Source organism: Cyanistes caeruleus, chromosome 2 (genome assembly GCF_971803275.1).
Source record: "Cyanistes caeruleus chromosome 2, bCyaCae1.hap1.1, whole genome shotgun sequence".
In the NCBI taxonomy this organism is placed as follows: Eukaryota; Metazoa; Chordata; class Aves; order Passeriformes; family Paridae; genus Cyanistes; species Cyanistes caeruleus.
In genome coordinates this window covers 59,255,942-59,283,391 of record NC_141702.1, presented here as the reverse complement: position 1 = coordinate 59,283,391, position 27,450 = coordinate 59,255,942, and the positions used below count along the sequence as shown (strand labels likewise).

At 40.1% G+C, this 27,450-nt stretch overlaps 1 protein-coding gene across 2 annotated transcripts in view; it reads left to right on the top strand.

Moving 5' to 3' along the window:
- LOC111927014 (uncharacterized) overlaps positions 1–27,450 on the top strand; it is a 63,016-nt gene that overhangs the window by 26,593 nt on the left and 8,973 nt on the right. For both annotated transcript variants that reach the window (XR_015283267.1, XM_086877339.1), the window contains one exon: positions 26,900–27,016. The gene's annotated coding sequence lies outside the window, so the exon portion shown is untranslated. The remainder of the gene's footprint in view (positions 1–26,899; positions 27,017–27,450) is intronic.

Sequence of the window (27,450 nt, the reverse complement as noted above, 5' to 3'; positions counted from 1 at the left end):
CATATGGTTGCATAAAAAGGTGAATGAATAGCTGTCTTCAGCCTTAGCAGTGAGGAAAAAGTGAGCTTGAGCACTTCTGTAGCAGAAAAAACATTTTCTCTGTTGGTATTAACTTTGGAGAGTTCTCTTTGCTTTTTTGTTTCTCTGTCCTGCCAGCACTGAGGACAACCATAATAGGCTTTTGCCTAGAGTTTTACTTGAGTGGTCAGAAAAAAGTCTTCTGTTACCTGTGATTAGATACATTTGTTTTACCCCTCGGTTAAAGTTTGCATACTCTGCTGTCTGGCGTCATTCATTTGACTGCATGAGTGGCAAACAAGCAAGAATGGAGCATTTAACAAAGTCTAAACTTTTAATGGCACAGGCTTGCCCTTCCCACTCTGATAGGTTTTTATTCTGTGGGTTTTATTCTGTAAAAGTAATGAAAGAAATCTGTGCTCTCTTTGAAATATTTGATGAGCTCTTTCATGAGAAGCACTAAGTTACATGTCAACAAACTGAAGTCAGGCCTATAAAATTTAGTTTTCTTGTAGCATTTACTGATTTCCAGGCTCTGTATTTCTCTGGCAAGCCTGGCAAGGCAGCAAGGACATCTGTTTCTGCAAATGAGCAGAAGGTAGGTTTCATTCTATGGTATCACATTTTTGCTGTAAGAACTTTCAGGACATAGCTTCTGTGTGTTTAGGGTTGGTGGCAAACAGTGTGAAAAATATGGAAAGCTACTCCTGCTGTTAAGTTTCATCACTTCCTCTCCTCTCTTGTTAAAAGTATCTTACCTACCCTTAAAGAACAGGTAATGTTAAGGTCCTAACTTGCCCCAACCTATGTAAAAGGGTTTGGAGTTCCATAACTTCACTGCAAGTTGATGTGTCCAAGTGGACTATTGGAAGGAGCTGCATACAAAACTGGCAACTAGCACTTTAAACCCTTGATTTCAGTAACTCTTGTTTGGAAATATATGATCTGACATCTGCTGTTTTATTTAGATTTGAAAAGTTTGCCTTTGTAATCTTGTTTCCTCTGCATGGCACTGAGGATGCTGTCCTGACCCCATTGCAGCCAACAGTAAAACTCTTATTTGTCACTAGTAAGAGCAGGGTTGGACTCCCAGTGCTTTGAAACTTGCTTACAGTGCATAGTCAGCTTTTCAGCTTTTCAAAAGGTTGGTCTTACTAGAATAAATCTGAAAAGTCAGCAGGTTTGGGGACCTCTTGCCTCAGCTAGGTACCTGGAGTCCCAGAGCCTTAATTTAGGCAGTGGCTTAACTGCAGACCTGCACTCCAGGGCAATGACCACAAAATTGCATTCCTCTCTGGGACAGCAGCATATCCAGATCATTTCCTTCCTACATGGAGCTGGGGAGCCTTGGGCTCTCCAGAAGCTGCAGGAGGGTGAAGGTTGTCACCATCCAGGCTGCTGCATTACTGCAGCTGATGGCACAATGGGCAGTAGTGCCGTATTGTACGAGCACTTTTGCTGGCAAACAATGCTATTCTGCCCCATTTTGTGTATTCCTTGTTCCTCTGGAGTGACGGAGAAAGAATGTCTTTGCTTAGGCTGTGTTAAACATTGCAGGATCTCATCCCTTGTATTTGGCTACGTACTGCTTTTGCATAAGTCTTGCAGTCTTTTTAGTCCAGCTCTGAACCTCTGGCTTCCTTCTTAATTCTGCCTTTGCTTTTGGACTGACTTGAAATCCAAGGTCGTCCCATACTGCTGTTGTTATTTAAAGATGCAACTCCCCATGCCCTTAAAATTCTTTTAATTCTTTAGTTTTGCACTAAAAGCAATAATAGCTTGGAAAGAAAAACAAAAAGAGAGCACTTAGTGTAATCCAAACTTTAGCTCCCCTGATCATTGGCTCCACTTTCACAGCTTGTGATGTCAACACAAGTCTTGCAGATTAAGAACTCATATCAAGTTTTACTGGCTGGCTTAAAGTTACCCTACTGGGAAATGTTGCTTTTCTCTCTGCCAAGTCCCTTTTTCTCTCTGCCAAGTCAAATCTTAGGAAGTTTAATAAATAAATAAATAAATAAGGTCTGAAGAAAAGGTTTCTACTGAAATGAAATGGATGTGGGCCTCCAGAGCAGGCTGTACAGTCTTCTGGCCAGGATTTGCCAGCATGCTACCTGGCCATCATCAGGAGTTCTACTGCATCCCATGGATCCCAGCCACAGCCATCACTCCTGCTTCCTGATCCAGACTTGGACTTCAGGTGCTCTTGGCTCTTGCCTAGCTGCTCTAGGATCGCACTTTCTCCAAAGCTGAGATGTTCTCAGGAATTTGTCTTGTCTATCTTCTCCCCATGCCATCAAATAAGAAAATACAAGCTGCTACAATGTGTCTCCTTGGGTACTCCTGGGCTTCAATGGTTTGAAACGATTTGGACTGGGTGGAGAATTTGATTTTTCTGTTCTCTCTAAATAAATCTGAATTTTTGAATATCTAAAAATGAGATTGTAATGAAGTTTAATGCAGAATAGAAGCAGTGGTGTGTTTTTACTTATAACATGTTTGCATACATCCAACACAAGAACTATTTTTTCCAAGGGAATTGCACTGTCAAAATACAAACTTTTCTTGAAAGTCTTTCTAATGTAGTGAAAAACAGATGTGGCACTTGCTCTCATCTTCACTCTGCCATGCTGTGGTCAGCAAGTGAGGAAGCTCAGTCTGGATGTGTTTTGACAGTGGCACCAAATCTTACACCTTTGCTATGCACTCACTACTAATCCCACACATTGCTTGTTATCTGCTTCCTCCCATCCTTCAGGACAAAAACTGTGCCTTTTGGGGATTAAAATACATAAGAGGAAGGACTGATTTAAAGAGTGATTGGCAGTAAAGGGTCCAGCTCCTGAGACGGGTTCCTGCTTTCCCTCTCTGGTCAGGCACCGGCTGACGCTCATGGAGGGGGCAGAGCCTTCATTCCCTCTTGTAGTTTTATCAGATAAGTCAGTAATTTCTGACTGAAGTTTTCCATGGGAGCAAACTTTCACTCCATTAGCACTGGCGTCATTAGTGGGATGGGGTAATTCACCGTGTGATCCAGCCCCGGCTGTGACCTGCATGGAGCCATCCAGTGGCAGTGCTAATTAGTGCCTTAGTGCCACGTGAACAATTCTCCGCAGTCCCTTTGGCTGAGGTCACGATTAATTTCGCATGAATCACTAAGCAGCCATTGCCTGGTAACTAATTTTGACCTCTAACTGCTTCGGCAAGACCTCCAACCCTGCTGCTGAGGATAAATGACATCCTGTTGTTATCTGTCCTCTGGGCAGCTGCTAAATTCCCACAGCAGCTTTGGTCTGCCCTCCCCGCGGAAGGATAGCGCTCCAGGCATTGCAGCATGTCCCCGAAATGAATGTGAATAACAGCTATGATTAGGGGCTGGCTGGGCAGAGACCCATCAGGCCGTGGTGGCAGAAGCTGAAGCTGGATCCTGGAAATATTTCTTCCTTTTAGGTCTAGTTTTTGGATGAAGGGGGAGAGGAGCTAGGACTAGAAGTGCTGAGGCAGGGCTAACAACTTTCTCCTGTTCCCAGGATGCACAGCCAACACTTCTGTGCATTCAGTTCTGCCCCTGACCATTTGGTGTGGCTGTGCAGTTTACAGCCACGTGCACAGCACTGAGAGAAGCTGCAGGACAAATACCTATGGAGAGGGATTGTTTGGAAATACAGGGGAAAACAGTACTGTGTTTTGCAGGGGTGCAGACAGAGTTTACCTGGGAGATGTAGGAAAGCTAATTTAAACTCTGATTAGCTGGGTTTTGTAGCTGAGCAAGGCCTTGGAGTTAGTGGTGTTAAGTGAGCTTGTACCTACAAGGAGAAAGTATCTTCTTGCCAGGAGTCCAGAATGCTCTCTAGTCTTGTTAAACTAAATTTTGGTGTCTATCCTCGAGGTCTTCTAGCTGTTCTCCTAGTGTTTACTGTATTAGACAATTGAGGCAGCCCCTGTTTCCCTCAAGAGCAGGCCCTGTGTGACCAGGGTGAGCACGTGTGCTAGTATGTCCTGCCTGAGAGCATGTTCTGACTGCTGGTGTTTCACTGAAACCTGCTACCAGAGTCATCTTTATCTGACCTGTTATCTGACAGCTAAATGCTGTCTTCATGAAACTTATGGGAAATACATCAAGAAGAATAATGAAAAACCTTGTATTGGAAAAAAAATAAAACAAAACTCTCAAACCACCCAAACTTCAAAAAAACATCCCCCAAACCCAGTGTTAGTACAGAAATAAAAATTGTTCCTCTGGCACTGGTTCTTAAACATAATTGCTGTTACAAGTGGTCTCAATTAGGCAATATTCTGAATGCCTTCTTTTGAAATTTTCTCTGAGGATACAGTCTCTACGCTGGTGGAGTTTTGGTGGTGGTGTATTTTTTTGTTTCTCAGGTGTTTAGCTTGCCTTTTCCCATGAGAAATCAACCTTTTTCCATAGAAAACTTCAGAATTGCAGTAGGCAATTCAGTAGTAAGTCAGGGGAAGAAAATGAGGCAACTGGAAGTTCACAGTATCTTTTACAGACGGATTAGCATGTAAAGATATCCACACAGCTCAGTAAGTCTGGATATCTAGCATTCAGGCTGTCAGGTTTCAGCTATGGGACTGTGCTTTACCCTGAGGTAGATGTTTATCTACTGATATAATGTGTGAGTTTCAACCTTTTCAGTGAAGCAGAAAATCAAAGCCCTTGACAATTTGCAGTCAGTAAAACTTACATGGCACTGTTTATAAGGGACTTATTCTGTGATTGCAGATAAATTTCAGTTTGTGTTGATGCCTGACCTGCTTAAAATATTTTTCCCTTGTTTCTGTATTTCACTAAACTTGTGCTCAGTCCTTTGCTTTACAAACCCTCACTGTATACCATTTAAAAGTTCCAAATGGATTAAGTCTAATGAAGGATGAAGCGATCCCTATTTGTGTGTGTTTTTCTGAAGCACTGCTAACAAAAGCTATGTAAATGTAGCACATGACCGCTGTTTATGGTAGATTAAACTTGTTCAGCTTTTGTCAGTAATGTACCCAGTTTGCAAGTAAAATAAAAGGATTTTGTGATGGGGTTGTTTTTGTGATTTGTGTTAATAATTAACCTAATCTGACAAAGACTGTCTGACAAAAATTGTTAGACTGGACAGATATATGGCAGAAGGCTCCACAGCAGGAAGAAGGTGACCTTAGGAAGTGGACAGCAAAGACAACATGTTAACTAGCAAGCAGCCTATCTAGATTTTTTTTTTTTCAACGGTGAAATACAGTTTAAACTTTCTTTTTTTTCTGTTGTCCCTGTCAGCAGTACGCTCCCATTTGCAGACCTCTCCAAGAGCATAGCTCTGTGTGGTAGCACACAAACTATGTTATGCAAGCAAATATTTATTATTAATATTATTTACTATTAGAGAATTTGTGGACCCTGGGAAGAAAGCTCTATAACAGCTTTGACCCATGGAATCACACTAAAATTTCTGTGTTTCTGGGCTAATTTCACTTCTGTTTTACCTGAATAGTTTACTTTTAAAAGAGGTAAGCTTCATGTGAGAAAGGAAAACTATGGTGGCAATTGTCTAGCAGGCTTGTGAGAGTAAACTTAGAGAGAAATCTGTTTGGATCTTGAAGCTACAATGTGAGTGGAAAAGAAAGCACGGTGCTGTGACTGATGGCACAGAAACTGAGAGGAAAGGCAACACGTGTGAAGGGATGTCTTGGATTTTTTGGCATTTACAAATTCTCCTTGACCTGCCCTTGCATTTTGCCCTTTGTATATAAAAACTAATAAAGAAAAGAAAAAGCTTATGTTTTTCATTATCAAGGGCAGTGGAAAATCTGAAAAAATTCAAGACTACAAAAACAAGGCAGATGAAGTTAGTGGGTGGTCTGTGTTCACTGCAACATCTTCTCAAGTGTCTGGACATTGAATTTGCTGTAATCATTCTCTCTTTATAAGCATATAACTGGGTGGGAAGGGAGTGGGGGAAAGAGAAAAGTAACAAATGCTATTTACTGAGACTATATGTTCCTACCAGTACTGATTTTTTAATTTTTTTTTTTTTTTCCATAAAGGAAACATGAGTCAGTGTCTTGTTAAGAATCACATTGTTTATATTTTTGTATCACAGTCCAGCCTTTTGTTCACTGAAATTAATTTCAGTTTGAATCTTGCTTTTGTTTCTTATTCAAGTGAAGCTCATGTTAAAAACTTTCAGTTCCTTTTAAAAATGCTGATCAACTAATGGATACTTCATCTCCTCGTTGGCTACAAGAGGCAGACTTTGCTTGCCTGTGGGTTTTGGGGAAATGCCTCCATATGTGGAGGCATAATATGCATTTGCCAGTAGTGAAGGAGGCTTTTCAGATGCAGAGTGCCAGACAACAGCGGGCAAAGCTTTTTAAGCTTTTTTTCTCTCTCTTTAAAGAAGAACAATGAAACACTTTTTAAAGGAACTGCCGAGAAAACCATTTTTTTTTTAGTGTGTCTGTCCAGGGCTGCCTTCACTTTCACTGCATAACAAATATAGTAGGGAGATCACTCTGCTGTGCCAGGGATGGTTGTCATCCCATGGGGTCACTGAGGAGTTCCCTCCCTACTGCCCACGGGTGCCAGGCACTGAGCAAGATTATCTGAAGAGGCCTTTAGCAAACAGGTTTTAATCTGATTCTCAGCCTGTGAGCCTTGTGCTTGCTCCTGAGCTTGAGTCTGGGTGCATGTGCTGGACACCCCTCCCTGCAGTCATGGCACAAGACCTGGTGAGTATCTCCTTCTTTCTCCTTCATGAGGAAGTTCCCTCCTCCTGCAGGCTGGGGGACAGCATGCTATTTTCTGTCATACATGCAGTCTAATGTGAGAAGGAGATAAGGTGGTGCACAGTTTCTACGCAGCCAGGCGTATTAGAGCAACCTCCACTGCATGAAATCTTCAGCAGATAGTATCACACTTGTAAATATAATGTCCCGTTTCCAAACACCTGCTGTATTACATCACTCTCTACATTATTGTTATGACCTTTTTGGCACTTCCTCAAGGAGTTAGTCCTTATTTTTCACTTTTTAACACAGCAAGTTAAAATGTGAAGGTGAAATTGCACAGGGAATACTTTTGTTCTAGGGTAATCGAGTACTGTTCTGTATTGCTGATAGCTGAATCTGACTGCCTTGCAGAATTATGCTGTAGGAAGTGCCTCAGACAATGCAATTTTGTTTCCTGTTTCTTCCAAAAGCAAGAGCCAGAATTTTTTGTGTCTGTATCCTCTGTACTCCTCTTTCCCTTGGCTTACTAGATAAAGCTGAACTCAAGCAGAAAATCTGACTGCTTCACAGATGGGAGAAATTTTTGCAACTCTGACCTAATGCAGAAGCCAATTACATTATTAAGTTGTCTCCTATGATTGTTTTGTTTCTAACTACTGCTACTGTGTCCCACCTCAGAGCTGATACAATTCAACTCTCAGACACTTTCACACACTTTCCTGGTTGTGTTGTTTAGCAGTAATAAAAGCCCTTTGTGCCCATCATGGAGCAAAACAACTTGCAGGAATATGCTGTCCCTGGAGCTGGGTAACCCTCCCCATCAGTACCAAGGCCATGCCCCACTTTTGACACCATTTTCTCTGGGCTATTGCCAAAGATGCAGAAGCAGCTTCCAATTGCTTTGAACTACCTCATGTTATGTGCAGGGATGTGTCTACAGCCCATGTCCTTGCATGTGTGCATTAGTCCTGCTGCTTCTGAGCAATCAGTTTGCAAGCACAAAGGAGATATTTTCTGCCTGGACAGTTCTCCTTGGGAGAAAATATAATGGGTGAGGGAGGAAACATCCATATTCTAGATGAGGGACAGGGCTTATTACATCTGGATAAAAATAAATTTAATTTTAGATTAACATTTCATTCTTAGTAAAGGTTAAATGCCTCTTACGTTGTTGATTTCACAGAGGATTTCAAAATTCAAATGTTTTTAAAGTGTATGAATGAATTCTGTACTGTGTTTTATGCCATACATTATATAACAGCTAATTCAAGATGTGCTACAATTTCTCAGGACCAAACAAATGGGATGTGAGGCCTTGTATATAAATCTCCTTTTACCATGTGCAGAGCATTGTAGAGATGTTTGGATTTTTCAAGTTTTTTGTTTTCTCTTTGTCTCTTTGTTTTGTTTGGTTTCTTTTTGTTGGTTTTTTTTTTAAACTAGTGGTGGTCTGCCCTTTTTTATATTACACAGTTGCATGCAGCTTAAGTGTACCTTCTTCAGTTTCATGAAGGTGTCCTCTCTTGCATGATCTGTATCAGTACTCAGCACTTTATATTACCAAAATGGTGCAAAAGGGTCTTAAGATGAATGAAGACCAAAGAAAAAGTATTTTTGGTGGATTCTACAGATCTTCCTTCTCTGTATGTTACTGAGTATAAAAAAATCAGGATTCATTTATAAAAAAAAATAAAATATGTGGATTCAAATTCAAACTAGTCTAAGTGCCAAAGCTGTATATTTAATTGTATGGTATATCCCTACAATTTATAGTAGAAGTTTAGTTAACTGTAGAATTAAATTGCTTTGTTTTCCACTGCAGCGGCTCGCTATTGAATTTGGCACAAGTTCAATAGAGAGGCCTTGTAGCATCCAGCATTTGCTGGATCATAAAGCAAAGACCCTCCCTAGGAACACAAATGGAATTTCTTTCCACCACTGCAGTGAGATTAATGACAGTTTAGCAGGGTTTTTTCTTCCCCCTTTGTCCTGTAAATCTGAGCTCTATTTGACTGAACTGCTTTTTAAAGAAAACAAACTAAAACTCAGGCTGCCTAAGTTCTCCTGAGGCACCATTCAAGGGGCAGTGTTTTACTCTCCCCACAAACCTTTCAAGGCCCTGAATTTGGGGCAGGAGGTGTATACAGGATCAGGCATGCTGGCAGACTACTGGGTTGTAGGCAAAAGGGGCTGCACATCAGCTGATGCTGCTGATGTGGTGATGGATTAGCGAACAGAGAAAGGTTTGCATTGTGCTAAAAATGGAAGGATTAGCAGCTGCCCTTGTTGAGTCAGGCTAGAGGGAGGAGGATGAGGAGGACAGCAACATACTGTGACACTGGTCTGTATTAAATTGCTATCAGCAGCATTCTCTACCACTGATCTCCCTCCCCGTTCTTCAGTGAGAAAAATCGTGGAGGACTTCATAACAGAAAAAAACAATTTGATTTATCCTTTCCTCTTATGTCTTTTCTTATTTCTCTGCTTATTGCATTTCAACTTTTCAAATATTTTTTATATGAAGTAATTTCCAGAGAGAAAAGAGTTAGTAGCACTATCTTAACTGCAAAGGGAGATCCCAGCCTGAAGTAACACCCAGAGATGGTTGTGCATATGGGTTTATTAAATGCAACAACATGTGGCAAGACAGTATATTCTCATTGAGATCTGTTATCTGTTCCTTCGATGTGAGGTTTGAATTTAGATCCATCTCTGAAATTCATAAACCGCAATATTTTTTTTCATCTCCTCCTCAAAAAAAAAAGAAAAAAAGAAAAAAAAAGGTTGCTTATGTTGATTTTTATCACTTAGTTCCTTAGGACCCCTGTTTTGATGTAGATCAGCGATTAAGAGCCTTATGTTTGGCACAAGACCTGTTTCAGTAATGTCACCAATAATGTCATCACTGATGAACTCTGGTAAGAGTTGAGAAGATTTCTCAGACACCTGCTGCCTCTTGCTCCCTGCTCTCCCCTTTGCTGAGGGCTGCCTCCCACTGAAATTCATCAAGAGGTCACCTGCTGATGAGTGTGTTGGAAGGGGCTTGAGCTGAACCTTAAATCATTTCTGAGTAAGGCTCTGAGCTCGCTTCTTGGGTTGTCACTGCGAGCAGCTGTGTCACTGTGTAAATCTCCCCTGCCTGCTCTGCCACCAGCCTGCCGACCCTGGCCAGGTGGTGGGGTGTGCATTGTGGCTTGGACTTCCCGAATCTATTGCAGCTCCCAGGGTGCTTTACTTAGCACTAGGCTAACTGTCCCTTCAAGTACTTCCAATATTTTTGAATGTTATTTGGCCAAAATGAATTGTACTCCTCAAGGAAACAGGTTTTCATCAACCAGACACCTTGGATCTTAGCAGAGAGCTCAGTCCAGCTGCTGCAGGTGAGTGAAATCCCCCTTTTCAGGGTTGCACTGCAGTCAGTGAAGCTCCCCTCTGACAGATGAACCTAAGGTTAGGATTCCTCTGTAGAAATGAGGATTAAAACAGGGGTTTTAAGTTACCTGACTGTCGAGTGGTGAGACAATGCAGTGGCCAGAGCACTCACAGGACTCACTGTTTCTAACCTCTGCAGCTCCCCACTAGGTCAGCAGACCAGAGTGTTCATGAAACCCAAAGCTTCTACTAGGGGCAGCAAAATTTGGCTTATACTAACACAGGATCATGATTTGTGGTATTTTTTAAAAGCAAAGAGCTTTGTGGATTGATATTGGTATTTTAGTTCTAACTATAGACAGCTTTTAACAAAGAGAAACCACGAGATTGCTAAAACGTGTTGTATTTTGGTACAGCAGGACAAACTTATCTGGACAGCTTTGCATTAGCCAGGGTGCAACATCTCTTCCCATTTCAGATTTCCTTTAGTTCAAGGAAAAATACAAACCTAAACATAAGTGCTCAAATTCTCAAACTGAAGCACATAAAAAAAGCTCTATTTTATTAATTTCTTTTATCCTGTATGGGTCAAGTTCCTGAGAGCTCTTCACAAAACAGGACCATTTTCTTCAATGTCTCACTGTGAATTAAATGCTTAATTTGGGTTAATCCAGTTGAAAAACACGATCTTTACAAGAAAGCTTGCTCATATGAAGAATTTTATTGACGGTCAAAGAAGGTGAAAGAAGTTTTTTGAAAATAGCTTGATTTTAAAAAACTACTGCTGAAGAAAATGAAAAGTAAGAATGTAAGTGCTGTTCAAAACAGATGATTCCCCTTGTTTGAAAGCAGAGTCTCCTTGCAGTGCTTGGGGGTATTTGCCATGTGGGCTCTGCTCAGCTACATCTCTTCTGAGCAAGGACAGAGAAACATTTGAAGATGAGCACTCTTGGTCTTTTCTTAGAATCACGATTTGCTGCCTTAGTTTGTGTCATATATTTGAGACCTCCAGTTGAAAGGAGAAAGAGGCACTGTAGGTACATGTACTGTTCAGAGAAAATGATAAGAACTTGCCAAGTAAGAAAGCATTTCACATTTTTCTTCTCAGAAAGTTATTTGGGAAGTTAGGGCAGAAGGAGGCAAGGAAGAATTTGGCTATGTCTCACTTCCAGATTTTTCTTCTCCTTTGGGGAAACAAATCCATTTTAAAAGCAGAAGTTAGGAAGAAGAGTTCTCTTAACTCTTAATCTTACCTTTCTGTCTTTAGACTGCAAGAGTGAGTTCTTCCCCATCTCTAAACATTATTGTTGCATGAGGCTGTCATTGTGGTGGGCACCTGTGAGAGCTGTAAAGGACATGCCTGAGAGAAAGCCAAAATTAATATTGCAGAAGCACCAAATCTTCAAAAGTCTGAAGGGTCTCTGATATCCCCTAATTCAAACGCTCATACAGAGAGTTTGCCATGCCTTTACCCATCAGCCAAGGCTACTTCTGGACAAGACTTTGGCACCTTCTCTGTGGAGACTACACAGGTGCTCTGGGTGCTTGTGCCAGGCCTCCAACACCTTCCTTGAGAGGAAAGTAAGGAATTTCTACAACACATAAAGCAAATGTGCACTCATTACAAATATGTACCAGCCCCCTTTATCTGCAGAGAGGAACGTGATGCAGAAGATGACCTTTTTTTTTGTTTCAAATCCCTAAAACACAGGATTGTTTTGTACCCTCAAAAACAGGGTGAAGTTCATTTGGAAAACTTATTTGCCTGTTCTCATTGGAATATTTATACCATGCACTTGAAAATGTAACTTACTTAAATTTTAATATCACTGTACTAGTTAAATGTGTGAGGGAAAAGAACATGATGAGTGTGAGGTTTTTCACACACTGCTAAGGAATGGCTCTTATTGTAGACAAGGAATAAAACTCACTCTCATCCATATTAAATAAATGTACACTTAATCCAAAGTCCATGGAGCTTGTTGAGGTACTCCAGTGAATATAATGTTAGGGCTACAAGACTCTTTGTTCAATGATTCATTTAAATGATTCCAATGAGAAACCAAAAGCAAAATCAGATATTGTAATTTCCTCAGAAGGAGAGGACAATCATTGAGATCCCAAAGAGGTATGCAGAGTTCTTATTGCACCCTGATATATGTAATTTTCAGGAAGGTGATTTCAAGAATAAATTTGACAGAAGAGGAACAACAACAACAATAAAAAAATTCTCCAGCTCTCATGGTCAGTAATCTGACTTGTTTGGAAGATGGATGCGAGAAATCTTTACAGGAGTAACTCATGGGATCTCAAATTCATTCATTTCTCTGTTACAGCTCAAACTGTTTTGTAAAGAGAAACTTAGCATACCTCCTTCCCTTCCAAAGTACAATACATTTCTTTCTCCCCATGGAGAAATAGCAAGGGAAAGAAGCCCTGCAGCATACACTCCTGATTTGCACGAGCTCCTCCCTGCCAGGCTGTGGGAGCAGCTGTTGCCAGACTCCATGCAGATGGCTGCATCCAGCTGGTGTCTGAGTACGTCAGGAGCTTATGCTAAGATTAATCACTTTCTAACATTAATCACTTTCTACCCCTTTAAAATTCTGTGGTGGATTGTGCTGAATCCTGCTTCCACAACAAGCGATGGAAGCTCTTTAATGCATGGGCCCAGCGTGGCCTTCAGCTGGGCTGGTGGAACAGTGACGTGGCTTCTGTAGGGCAGGAGGGGCCCCCTCAACACCTGACTACTTGGGGTGCTCTGTCAACTCTGTGTCTCTTGGGCTTGTTTTGGCTACCAGTGCCTTTCAAACAGCTCGAGTGCTTGTGCTGTACTGCTGAAAATGCTCATGGCATCTTGCATTTCTGCTGACTTCAATGCAAAACTTGCCTTTTAAGCAAGTAAAAGGCCATGTTAACATCTAAATTTTATTTCAATTATATTCCTGTATTATTTCAAGAAGAGCTTGAATTATTTTGGCATAGCCTGAGATCTACCTGCTGCAAGAAATGCTGAAGATTCCCTGGTGTCATTTTTTAATTCCTCAAGATCATCTGAAAAAATATTCTATATTTCTGTGTTCTAGAAAGTTTAGATATGACCTTTTTTAAAAATTGGCACCAAAAGCTGTTGGGATTTTATGAAATTTTCTTTCACTTTCAGAACTATAATTTTGAACAACCTTCTTCAATAGATTGATAGGAACAAATTAAATTTTCAGCAATGGATCTCAATTTCTCCTTCTGCATACAGGTGCTACTTGTTAGGATTGCTAGGATATTGTGAACACAAAAGGCCAATTTCTTTGTCAGGAAACAACTTTTCCTGAATAATTTATAGCTAAACTCATAATTGAACAAAGTATGAATCTTGCATTTTGTTTCAGTGATAGTGAGTCACTTCCCTTGCTTTTGTCGGTCATTCAACAGCAAAAGATAAGAGGATATCTTGAATGCTGTGAAGTTTCCATTTTTTTATTAAATGGGCTTGTGGTTGCCAGTGATCTTTCAGCATTAACATTGGACGTGACTACTGTCTCATGCCACTCTCAAGTTTTTAAATCTGAAGTAAGTTATCCCCAATACATAATAAAAACATCACCTGATAATAAATACATTTAAAAAAAATCCCAACAATATAAATCTCATGTCATCCAAGACTTGCTTTTGTTTTAGCTCCACGAACTGATAAGGCTACAGCAGTGATGTATGTGCATAAGTTTTCCATATGAGACAGATAAGCATATCTAAGTCCAGTTTGTTTGTGATCCACTCCTGTAGGGTGGATCACACCCCTATTGTTCAAAACCTCGCTTTCCTTCTTCACAGAAATGTATTCTGTGGTTACTAATAATCAGGTACTTTACTCCCAGGCAAAGGGAAGTGGAGAAAAGAATCACTAAGAATTTCTGAAAACCCTCACAATATGTGGGCCCTTGAACAGACTCACAGATGTCATTCAGTCAAGTGCCACAGTACAGTGCCACACAGGTGATGAATTTTTAAAGTGAGGTTGCAAAATCTTCAGGAGAACAGCAGAAGATACTACACCTCTGATGATAACTCCAAGTCTGCATTTTACTGATTTTTGAAAACCACCTCTGGTGGCATTTGAATCTTTCAGCTTTGAAAAGCCTCCTTTGAAACACAAAAACATGGAATACTGTTCGCACATCATACCTGGCCTGGTCTTGCATTGCTTTTCACTAGTCTTTCAGAAAGCTCTGGACAAGCCCAGCTCTGACTGAGTTCCCACTTCCAGCCCCCTGTATTTGCCACACACATAAAATCATAGAATCATTCCAGTTGGATAAGACCTCTAAGACTGCCAAGTCCAGCCATTAACCCAGCACCACCTTGTTCACTATTTCCCCAGGTGTCACTTCCACATGCCTCTTGGGCACTGCCCTGGGCAAACTCCTCCAGTGCCTGATCACCATTTCAGTCAGAATTTTTTTCCTGATATCCAATCTAAACCTTCCCTGGCACAACTTGAGGCCATTTCCTCTGGTCTGGTCGCTTGTTACTTGGGAGAAGCGATCAACTCCAGCCTGGTTACAGATTCCTTTCAGGCAGTTGAAGAGAGAGATAAGGTCTCTCCTGATCCTCATTTTCTCCAGGCTAAACAGCTCCAGCTTCCTCAGCTGCTCCTCAAAGGACTTTTCACCAATTTTTCTTTTTCCTCCAGACCTTTCACCAATTTCCTTTCTCTTCTCTGAATATGCCCCAGTGCCTCAATGTCTTTCTTTTGAGCCCAAACCTGAACACAGTTTTTGAGATATGGCCTCACCAGTGCCAAGTACAAGGCAATGAAAGACTGCATGGTTTCCTTGTGTTGTGCTCATGCAAAAATGATCACACCAAGCACAGTAGATTCTCTGCTCTGCAAGAAAGTTTCCTCTAGAAAACACATCCTACTCATGCCTATGGGATAGGCACATGTTGAAAAGCTTTTCTCTAGCTTGGGACCATAGAATGAGTGCAAACAGATGTTGTCTTGTCTAGCTGACATTTCAATGAGTGTACTTTAGATAAAGACTTGGGAAGAAAGATGAAAGAACAGTGGAGAAAGAAAACACAACAAATATGCTACTGACCCGATAAAGCTTGTGAGCCCCTCCAAGTGTAACAAAAACACCCCATCCTCTTTATTTCTGTGCATCTGTGGTTAGAATTAAAGAAGTCTTTGATAGGAGTAAGGCTAAACTGAAGCTAGATACATCAGCTGCTTCATCAAAAGGCAGCACATTAATGCTTTTCATTTCTCAAAATATGTGCCATTGATACATGAAGTAGACAAATGGTAAACAAAAATTCTGTATTATAAATGCAGAACAGAAGTGTACAGCTTTGTATGTTACCAAAGACTCAAAGCTGGAGATTTGTTCTCTATTTGTACTAATGATATATCTCAACACTGACATCCTTTCAAGGGAGCTTAGTTCAAATGCTGTTTGGGATCTGGAGATGGTAGCTAGCTCTAGTGAGCAATGCTACTGCAGGAATCTGGCTCAGATTCAGGTATGCAGGAACTTAAGACTGTTTATCCAAAAGCTTGAATCACCCTCACTTGCATCTGAGCAGTCTTGGCTGGCAATCAATCAGGAAAGCAGAATTCTTCATCAGCACAATGCTAGAGGCAGGGATGTATTTTACGGATAGGGAGGATGCAAGATGTCATTGCTGAACTGGGAGGAAAGGAAGCTGTTGCTATGATGAAGGAATAGAAACAATCAACTGACTTTGTCTTTGAAGATAACAGCATGACTGTGAACCTAGACACGTCTCCAACATGGGAAATGCTGTACTTGCCCTTCTGGCAGCTTTATTACTTTATTACTGCTAACTTGTGTTCTTGGGAATCTGCTCTCCCTAAGGTTGCTTGGCCCTCTGCTAGTCATCAAACAGAATTGTTGCTAAGGGGATAGAATTTGTGTGAATCCAGATGCCATTCAGATATGGATAAAGAAATTAATATCTGATGTCTGCTGGGGTTAAAGTTACTTTGAACTGTGGAGACTGCAAAACTGTAAAGCACCGAGTTCTGCAAACCTCTTTGGCAGCCCAAGAACTGGATTTGCTGGGCACAGGGGTCAAAAGGCTTTCTTTCTATAACCTTTCTTTCTATATTCTTTAGAAAAGGAGGGATTTGAGTAGAGGTCACAGTGGAAAGAGAGGTAAAGTGTAAAAGAGGAGAGATACATCTGGGTTTCAAAACTGCAATTCCAGCATCAGAAGGCAATTTTGGCTCAGCAATTGACTTGTGTGGCCTTGGAGAGCCTGGTTTATAAAGTGGGGAGGGGCAACTGGCACAGGAACATCAGAGGATTAAAAGATGTTTACAGAGTGCTTTGTACTTGCATCATTTTATCCTTTCTAAGTGTTTATTATTTTGGACTAGTCTCTTGTGCCACTGTAATATTATTGAACTTCCCCTAGCCGGGTCTGTTTCTTCACAAAAACCCTCACATGGACATGAATAAGAGCACTCTGCACAAGTTCCAACCAGTTAAAAGCCTTAATATCATCTTGTAGGTATTCAGTGTTGAAAAAGATTGGAATGCCAAGGAGGAGAAAAAGAGTTTATGGAATACCTGTCTCATGAAGGCTTTCTTATTAAGCATTAATTTAAGTATTTCTTAACTGCTCAGTTAAGGAAATATTTGACTTAAAAAATATACCTTATGTTTTCCTTTGACAATCTGCCATTTTATTTTATATTAATTTAATAATACCTTCTGTGGCACGAAGGCCCAAGAGTATTAAAATGGATGTTTCTGAGCATCCAAGCCTTACTTTTCTGTATGAGAATGAAGTGAAAGCAAGTGCTGGTAGATACTGCCCACAGGCATTGCTATGCTTGTTTTGAGAGATAAGAAGCCATGTATTAATCATCATTTCAGTATGAAACTACTAGCTGAAGTCAGTTTCAGGATTTGTGCAGAAGGATTCCCCTAAACCCATTTGCCTGCGTGGCCTGGTGGTGCTCTCTGGGAGACACTGGCTCTGTTGAGCCACTCAGGTTAACTGAAGTTAGCCTGTGAAGAGCATATGAAAGGGAGGTGGAAAACAATTCTGAAATATTGCTGATTATTGGTATTATGGTGAACAAAATGTAATGGGTCAAGGGGCTGAAAAAATGCACAGACAGATGCCATAAATATATGTTATGAATACACAAGAAAAACGGGATTAAGTCATAAAGGAAATATGAAAAATATGAACAGGACAAAGATTGTAAGGAGTTGCACAAACATAGCCTATGCAGATACAGGAGATCACATTTGTTGTATGCATACATTGAAAGTCTGGAGTTCTATGTACAGTAGCTGTAAAGGAAACATTTCTGTGCTTATGTAAATGGCTGAAGGAGCTCAGGAGCTATAAATGTCTGAAAGTGGTAGCTAATATCTGTCACTGCTAATTACATTGTACTACACTTTAGCAAAGCAGCTCTGAACATGCAAGCAGTCATGTGGCATGTGTTTTGGATGGCTGGGGCCCTTGGTAGGTTTGTGGTGCCTACTGCTGAACTGCAGGATAAGCTTGGGAATAAGCTTGGGAAGGAAACTATCAAGGTCAGGGAATGAACAGGTACACCTGGTTCCCACCCTTGCATTTTTCAGGTGAGGAGTCATGAGAGAAACTCCTTCAGACTCAAGTACCTTGGGTCAGAGACACACATTCAATGTCAATGTATACAGACAGTCTGATTTCCAGGAATGGCAAGGGGCACAGCAAACTACAGGCACGGTGAGATTTGTGTAACAACTCTGAAAACCAGGCCCCTGGTATTAAGTGCTTAACATCAGGCACGTGATCTTGGATATGTTGGCCAAATGCTACAAAACTGTGCTCCTTTTTGAAAATGGAATATGGGAGGGTTTTTTTTTTAAACTCTGTAGTACTGGATCTTTGTAAACAATCTCAGGTATTTCCGCTATAACATTAATAAGTCATTTACCAATGGAGAAATAGACTGGCTTAGTTTTTCTCTCATTGTCCTTTCTTCTGAGGTCAAGGTTGAAACACTAGAGCTAAAATGATTACTAAAGGAAGAATGTTCTTTGCTTCTGCCTTTCCAGCTATAAAACTTGTAAGAGAAAGAGTTCCTCACTCTTGGCTCTCATTCCTGGAGGTTAGGCAGTTCTCCCCCCAAAATGTTTTTCAATTTGCTTGAAGTGCTTCCCTTGTGCGTTTTTATTTAGTGCCTATGTACAATTGGAATGCAATATTCTCATGGGTAGTTAATGCAGGTTGCAGGGTATGAAATCTTCATGGTCTATTGGTATTCAAACACAGAGTGAGAGAGATTATTATGAAGGAAGCATGGCACTTGTGCTGGAAAGTGCTGTTCAGTTACAGTGTCTGTTAGCCTGTGACATCTCAAACCACCCCATAACTTCTAAAGCCTTTTCCCCACTTTCAAAACATTTCTTCAGGAGTAAAATGAAATGAGAGAGGGACGAAGCATAGCATTCCTGGTGGATATATGAGCTTGGTTTCTCTAATGTGCTTTGTCTTTTGGCTGTTTTTTCTTGTCCAACAGGCTCTAGTAAAGTTTAAAAATTTGCTTCAAAACTTTCTGCCAGTTCCAGGTGCCTTGGTATTTTTCAGTAGTACAATCACCTCATTATTCACTGAAATGATTACAGAAGATTAACAGATTTATTAACCAAAGATTGACAGGAATGTCAATGGATGCACGGGAGAGCTATGGAATTTCATGTGGCAGAATCTGGACATGGAAAATGAGAATGAGCATTTATTCACTTTCTTGATGCATCCCATGGAGACCTTCTGAATCTTGATCTTGCCTGCTGAAATACTCACTTTCTAGCACTGCTGCAGGCCTGGTCAGCACTCACACTGCCACAGTGGAAGAGATTCAGAGATGTCTTTGCAGGAGAAATACATTCTGATATATAGCATTAGATGGTCCCATAGCTGGGCTTATTGATCCAATAAGACTTAAAACCTTAGAGGTGTGCAATTTTTTTTGTCTTAACATGTGGAAATAAACCACTCCGCAAACCTAACTGCCTCTTTCTTTGTAGCTTTGAGTGTAGAAGCTCTAATTTGATGAGAAATTTGAGGTATGCATGTGTGATGCTTGCCACTAGCTCAGTACTGTCAGCAATATCTTTGTCTTAACAAAGCTCTGTGAAGACATTCTAGGCATGCTGTTGTCAGGGTTGTCAACTTTCATTGTCCACAAGTGTCCAGCACTTGGCAGGGCAGATCAGTGAGTGAAGAAAAAAGAATGAGGAAAGCTGTTCTGGCCAAGAAAAGAAGGAAACCTGCGAATGGAAGCCTCAAGGTCAGCAACCAAAAGGGTATCTTGAACATTAATTCTTTGGGATCTCCTGTGAAAGCAAAAGGGCTCAAGGAAGGGACAGACTCTTGACTTGAAAGGCAGGAGGAGGAAAGTCCCCAGAGCCTTTCCTTTTCTTGCCTTGCATTTATTTTGTGTTGACCACCACAGGGGAAGGCTTTCATGGGCAAGGATGTTTTAGTGTAACAAGAAAGAAATGCACAAGCAAACCCTTGCCTGGACACCTCTCCTTTCAGAGCAGGAACTGCCCAAAGAAGTCTGCATGTAACTTCTGACTTGCCAGCATACTAGAAACAGTATACACTACTATAACACTAGTATATAACCAGGAGTTATTTTCCTCAGCTGTTTTATTTCCCTGAAGCATCTACCTCAGGGGCCCTGCTTTGCTTCATCAGGCAGACTTCATGATGAAATGAGCCACTGTCTACATATTCCTCTTCTGCTGGGGCTAACACTGTATTTTTTTTTCTCAGACATCATTCTTTTCATTTTTTTCTTTTATGTCCCATTGGGGTTAACAATTAATATTTTAGTTCCTGCCTGCTATTTATTTATTATTTATTGACAGACAAAGCAAGTTTGGGAATACCAGGCTGTTCTCAGATAAATAGGAGGTAGAAGGAAGTACCAATGGCTAGGGGTAATATAACAGGTTGAAGATGTTCAACATCTTCATGTTCACAGACTACAAATGCAGAACCTCCAACTGGGAGCCTTACAACAGAACAGGAGGACCTGAGAATTGAGAGCAGTAGGAACACCCAAAGCTGTGAGGGAAAATGGGGTTTGGAGGTATTTTGGAGCAGGAATGAGGACTGCAGGTCAGAGAAAAAATAGAACTGAAGTAGGGTTTGGGAAGCTGAAAAGTGGGAGTGCATTAGGCCAGCAAGGAGAATGAAATAGGATAAACAGGGTGAGTGAGCTTAGGCCTGGATAGGTTGGAGGAGAAAGAGTTTTGGAGATGAGCCTGTATATGGGAGGAACATTGGAAAAAAAAGGAGTACTAGGCTCGATATTCAGCTTGGGAAATACTGGGAGATTCTGAAGAAAGAGCAATGGTGACATTCAATTTCTGGGGCACTGTGGAGTATGAGAAGCTGGAGAGAATCTGTGAGACGGGAGTGTTACAACTTGCCTCTCTGGAAAGTTTGGGACTTGCAGTTTGGAGAGGACCAAGGATACTCTGCCAAATTTCTATTCAACCTCTGCTGTGATGGGAGGGACATCCACTGAAGTGCTCCTCCTGTGTTCTCTCAGTTACATTACTGTCTGACACCATCCCCTTGAATGTTTCCTACTTTCATTGTGATGGTCTAATCAGTTTTCAGTCATGTAACATCCTATGGCTAGAAGAATGCTGGCTTTCCTGTAAAGAGTTAGAGGTACATTTTAGCTGCTAATTATGAAATATAATGTAATGTAGTATGTCCTATAATCCAAAATTATTTAAATGTATCTTTTAGTGACTGGAAACAAAAAGACATAGCAAAATATCCCTCATGTGGTGGAACAGAAATCCTTCTTCTCTTTCCCCAGACTGTCTATAAGCTGTGGGTGAGGGTCCTTAGTGACGCTGAGTCCCCAGGCAGGTGCAAAGGAGACACGCTTTATTGCAAAAACCGGACTTCTTAAAGCTTATTATCAGCTACATTGTTTTAAATTATAACAAACACAATCTAAACAACCACCATACACTACGATGTGAACACACAATGGTCACATAACTTGATTTTTTTACCTGTGATTCAGCAGAGTCTCTTTCATACAGTCCTTTTCTACTCAGCTGAAGTAGCAGGCCTGAGGCACGGTTTTACAAGGCCTTCCCTTTTTAAGGTTGTACTTGTATGAAACAATAAGCAGTCTAAGAAAATTGTAAAAGTTAGCATCTATTTCAGTGGAAGTAAAATTGCAGGCAAATGCTGTACATTCAGAGAGATTCCTACCAATAAAACTGAGCCCATGGAAGCATGAAATTTCATTTTATAGGCATATGTGAAGCTATACTGGGGTCACTTCCTTCTCAGTGGAGAGACCACCTATTGTCCAATGACACTACCTGAGGAGATAATGGCAATTAATACGAAACCTGGTTAGTTTTCAGCAAATTTTACCAGTTTTGATGAAGCCAGTATCACTCGGAAAAGGAAGTTTTGTAGCCCTATCAGTTGTCATTTTTTTAAAGAACATTTCCCTTCCTGAAGTCTGGGAGTCCATGTCCTCACAGGAGTAGCAAAGCTGTCTCTCTGTTCTGGAGGAATGAAGCTCACCCTGAAGGTGCAGTTTAGATCCCAGCTTCTGAACTCTGCCAGTGGTAGCTGGAATGCTGCTGAGGCAAATGTTCTGGCGAGTGTGTGGGTGAGCCCATCATCTTCCTGCTACCACTCCTTCTGTAACCAGTGTGTGCTCCTCTTTTTTGCCTAATTTGTAGTCTCCTCACCTCAGGTTTGTTTATACTGAACAAGTAGATTTATTGCTTGTTCTTACTTTGCTTACAGTTTGTTTGCATCCAGGTTACACTAGGCTCACTGGTAAATCATACTGAATTTGTGATCTTCACTTAATTAACGGATTCGTTAATATGTAGTTTGCTATCAGTTTATAAAATTTGACAGCGTAATTTTTTTGATATTATGCAGGTCCCAATGAGGTGTTTTAATCATGTTCAAAATGTGCATGAACTGGGCCTTATTTGGCTAAGCTCTTGAACAGACTGTCATGTTAGTGGAATAAAGGAATGGGCTATATATTTTAAGCGGGGAGAAAATGAATAATTCAACATTGAGGGTCAACTCATCCTGCCAAGAAAAACCTACTGAAAAGGAAGTACACTGAGTTATAGTTATTTGCATTGTAGATAATAATATCAATTAAAGTTCCCTGCTGGAACCAAGCCTCCATATTTTGGCTTCTGTACAGCCACGGAATTCCAGTCACAACAAGTTTCAGCCAAATAAAGACAAAGCTCAATTAGCAAAACAACACAAATTTGCAGAACCATGTGCTTGAACAATAAGAGACTGATGTTTGGACATAGTTACATATGTCAGTTCAGTGACAATTAGCAGGTCTAATCATTTATAGTTAATGCCATTTTGCAAACACAAAGTTTTAACCCTTCCCAAAAGCTCTATCAAAGAAAATCACTTGTTGGGCCCACTAGAAACCATATGTATGCAGGTTTGAGTTTATGGTCTAAGTGAAATTGCCAGTCCTCTAGACTTTGTTCTAAATGTTGTACTATCAGCTTATTGTAAAAGCCACAGCTTTTGAATGCAGTTATTTAGGGAAAACAACATTTTTCTTAGGAAAAAGAAAAAACACAAGAGAGAGGTGTGAGTAGCAAGGAACACATGCTGGCAAATGCTGAGGTAAAAGGGAATCAGACTGGCTTGAGGCAAAGGTAAATCAGGCTGCTGCTATGCCAGACTGATGGGGTGGCAGAGATCTCTGAAAGCCAGACTTACACTGCTATTGTCCCAGCAAAATATTGGAGGGTCTAGGGTAGCAGTAATGTCAAAAGGGTTGACAGAACCACCTCCACACCTTCTGTGACAACAGGAGTAGCAATCTTGCCTTTCTGATCTTCTACTCTACTTGCCTTTTCCTAATTTCCTTCTAGTTTCCCTGTGTTTTGTCTTTTACCACACTTCTTCTTTCTCCATAGAAGTAGCTTTGGTCCCACCCACTTAGGGTTGCAAAATTCTTGTTTGCCAACAGAACAGAAAAGCTTCATGCAGTTTGCTGTTCCAAATGATGAGACTAACTTTTCTATACGATTGAGTAGAGAGGCCCTTACAGAATTTATAAGGCACAGAGCTGGCTGCAAACCAGCAGCCTTCCTTCTGTAAATGAAAACATTGAGGGAAGACACCAACCTCCCTGGTGAGACATAAAGCATTCTTACATGCTACTGATCTCCATGGCAATGGCAAAGGTCTTGGCACTTCTTGTTCTATTGCTTGGTAGAAATAATCTTCATATACTTCTAATGGCTCTGATGGTCCAGCCATCCCACACAGAGTCCTCAGGTCCTGTAAGAACCCAAGAATATGTCACTAATGGGATGAGGAATGTACAGAAAAAACAAAGAGAGAAGTAACTTCAGTTGTTCCTGTGGAAGTACATAGAACTGGGGTCGGTTCTCTGAAGTAGTTAGTCTTGACTTCATCTTTGCAAAACATTTTTTACAATTTAATTTAATATTTATTTTATTTTATTTTATTTTATTTTATTTTATTTTATTTTATTTTATTTTATTTTATTTTATTTTATTTTATTTTATTTTATTTTATTTTATTTTATTTTTTCAAACCCAGCAAATTCTAAAAGGTCTCATCAGTGGAGTAGACAGAGGCTTTCTGCCTTCTTGTGTCACCGGTCCCTGCCCATTGCACAGTGTGCTGGTTTTCACCATGCTGATTCTTTTTCACACGCCCTGTGTTGCTGACACCTGCAAAAGCCACTTTTCTAGGACAATAATCCATGATGTAATCACAGTGGACTGTCATTTTAATAACCAATTGACAGAGGAATACCTCTCAATTACCTGAAGAGAAATACCTGAAGAGAAACACCTCTTCATGCCTTCCTTTCTAGCTCATAGAAGAAGACATAGTCTTCTCTTCAACTTCCCAACTTTTAAGAAGAGGAAACTTTTTTTCTTCTCTTACCTAAAGAGAGGCCACTTCTCCTTTCCCAGCCATCCATAAAGGTGACCTTTTTTTGTCTCCCATTAAGGCAACCTCTGGCAGACAGATGATCCTGGCTATCTCATCCCTCTTGGGGGAATCACAAATGCTCCCAATTTCAGATTACATCTCAAGGCTTCAGCTTTCCTGCTTAGCAGCAGGGTTAACTCAACAGGCCCAACTGGATTTGGCACATACACACCCTTTATCTCTGTTGTGACAGCAGTTAATTAAAGTGACTCAGAAAAGAGCTTCTTCAAAACAAAGTTATGTTTATTTGCCAAAGATGTACCCAAAGAAGTGGCCTAAACAGCAAAGAGCCATAGCTTAGCTTGACCTGCCTGTAGGTTAGGCTGTGCCCTGGATTGGTGTAGTTACCTGCTACAGCACCTGACTGCCCAGAGCTCCTCTCTGGTCACTGTTAGTGGCAGCTCATCCCTCCTCCTTGCCTAGCCAGCACCTTTAACCTGTGAAGCCCTCTGTGATGTCAGCTCTTGGCTTGAGAGGATCAAGCCTGGAGTAGACCTCTTTCCTTCAGAGGCACCATCTTTCTTACTTCCTTTCCATTAAGAGTTTAATTGATTTTATTTTGGCTGGTTTGTATCTCACCAAGACTAAGATATTAGTGATGGGCAAAGCCCTAAATCTGGGTAATTGCCTGCCACAATTTTGGCCATCATAATTAAGCATAGGAACTGAAAATGAGCATCCCATCTTTGATCAGGAAGATGTTGTGCCATTCCTAATCATTGCACAAATAAAACTAATCATAGCACAAAAATTGCAGTTGCTTAAATAAAACATACCATTTCCTCCACATGAAGAAATTAGGTCTGCAGACTCATGAAGATATTGCTGAAACTGCTTTGATGATTGTAACTTCCACACATGCGGAGCAAGCAGGTCAGAGACTGTGGCTCAAAATAAACAGGCCTGAGCTGGGGGAAAAAAAAAGAAAAAAAAAGAAGAGCTTCCTTAAGTTCCTCTTGCAATGCTTACCTTGTAAAGCTTTGGGACAGAAACTTGTAGGACCAACCCTTAGAAACATTTCTGAATTTATAAAAGAAAACAGTAAGTCTTGAAGTCTTGTGCTTTCTGCTCTGTTTATTCAGTATAATAACCAAATATGATTTATGAAAAATGAAATAAAGAGATAAAAAATACAGAAAGATCTTTCTGGTCACTGAGAAAGAAACACTTTAAACATATAGCAACTTACTGGTGATACCACATTTGAGGTCCCAAGAAAAATTTTATGTTTTACAAATGATTGATGCATGCTAACGAAATAATAAGTCATTAAGGAACTGTTTTGTTCATTAAGGAACTGCTTTCTTCTTCCTTCCCTTACATAGTTTCCTTGGATATTTGGCTCATAAATTTGTGGAGGGAATGCTTCATCCATATTAAGAAACTTACTTCATTTATTAAAAGGCAAAACATGATTTTTTTTTTTTTTTAAGCAATTGCCTTTTCATTCTTTTTATTTCTCTTGGCATATTTTCATTGCTTACACTTAAAGTTTTCAAGCATTAATGTCAGACTACGAAAATAAATATTCTTTTTATATTCCAGTAGTTTAAAAAATGCAGTTTATTTATTTCCTTTTCATTTTTGGTTTGGTTTTTATTCATTATTCAGTTTTGGCACTGAGTGTATGAAAACCTTTATTCAAATGTCTCAGGCATTTTAGTGCTCCTGACATAGTTATATAGAGAGAGCATGATTCTGTATGCTCACTATTAAAATAAAGGTTGGTATTTGTGACATTCACAGCACTATTTTCCTCAAGTTGTGACAATAGGAATGCTTGAATAATGATTTTATTTTTGGTCATACTTTCACCCCTGGTCCTTTAAAAGTATGTATTGAGGTAATAGGGGATGCTCAGACCCTCCTAGAGCCCCTGTGGCAATTAAAACCACTGGGGACATAGCAACACTCCAAGAACAGATAAGTTTAAGAATTAAAAAAACATTATGTAATAATAATTTTTGGCTGTGAAAGAGATTGCATACATTGACTTGTAGACAATTATTGCTGTATACCAGCTTTACTGTGCCTGGTTTGAACCCCAGAGCAGGGTTTGGTCATGAGGCAATGGAGCACATCGCAGGATCACAGGTTAATTTCAGCTTGAGTTTCTAAAGCAAGGCTTTAAGTAATTAGCTTCTTGGAACCGAAGTTTGTACGTTTTGGAAAGCAATGTTTTAATCTATTTTTTACAGCTTGCTCTGCTACTAAATTGTAACTAAAGTTTGTACCCTAAGGGAACACTGTTGAATATTAGCTCCTGATTGCCCTCTAGTTCTAAAGAAATTACCTTTTAATACTACTGTTTTTGCTGTTGTTCAGGAATCTGCTGGGTTTTATGAAGTAATGTCATTTGTCTGAGAAGAAAATAATTCTTACCTGAAATTTGGCATGGAAAGTGCTTGACTTGGAACACTATGATTTTTAGGTATGGACTTTATTTTCATGCTGACTTTTCTAAAAAGAAGAAAATAATAACAGAAATAACAAATAAAACCATTATTTATATTAGACTTTATAAGAAATACCTTTTCTAGGAATTAAACACAGAATTGAAAGTTGCTCTATATGGTGATCAACAAAGACTGATTCTTCAAGGACCCTCAAAAAGAAGAAAAAGAAGTGAAGCAGATGTTTTTAATTCCTTAACTAACATTTTAGGTACAAATTATCAAAATCAGCTATTTACAAATTATCAAAATTATCTTTTTGACAGAGAAAGAAGATGCCCTTCCTCAGTATCTTGTGATGTGCAAAGTTTCATGTCAGATCAGCTCCCCTGCACAGGTCAGCAAACAGCATGAATTGTTCTCTGCAAGTAGGTCAGATCCAGGTAAGTTCATAGACTTGCTACATTTTAAAAACACCTAACAGTGAAATAAGGAATACATTTCTGCATGAGAAGTCCTGATCTCCATTTTCTTCTTCCCTATTTGTCAATAATTTGGGTTGCCTGATTTTCTAAACATTATCTCCAAACCTGCAGCAAAGCTGTTGGGATTTAAGCACTTTGGACATCTATAGAGATGTCTAGATTTCTGTTCTATTCCTCTCTACCATGGGCGTCATGGGGAGCAAAATGGGAGACATGAAGTAGCAAATCAAGCTCTTCTCAAATATTCTTCATAGTTTTTAGTGATGAGAGTTGCTCAGTTTTTGTCCATGCTTGTACGTTCATGTGTCTGTATATATGTGTACATTAGATATTATTTACATATTAAATACTTCCCACTTTGCTGTGATGTGCAGCTCCAAATCAGCATGGCA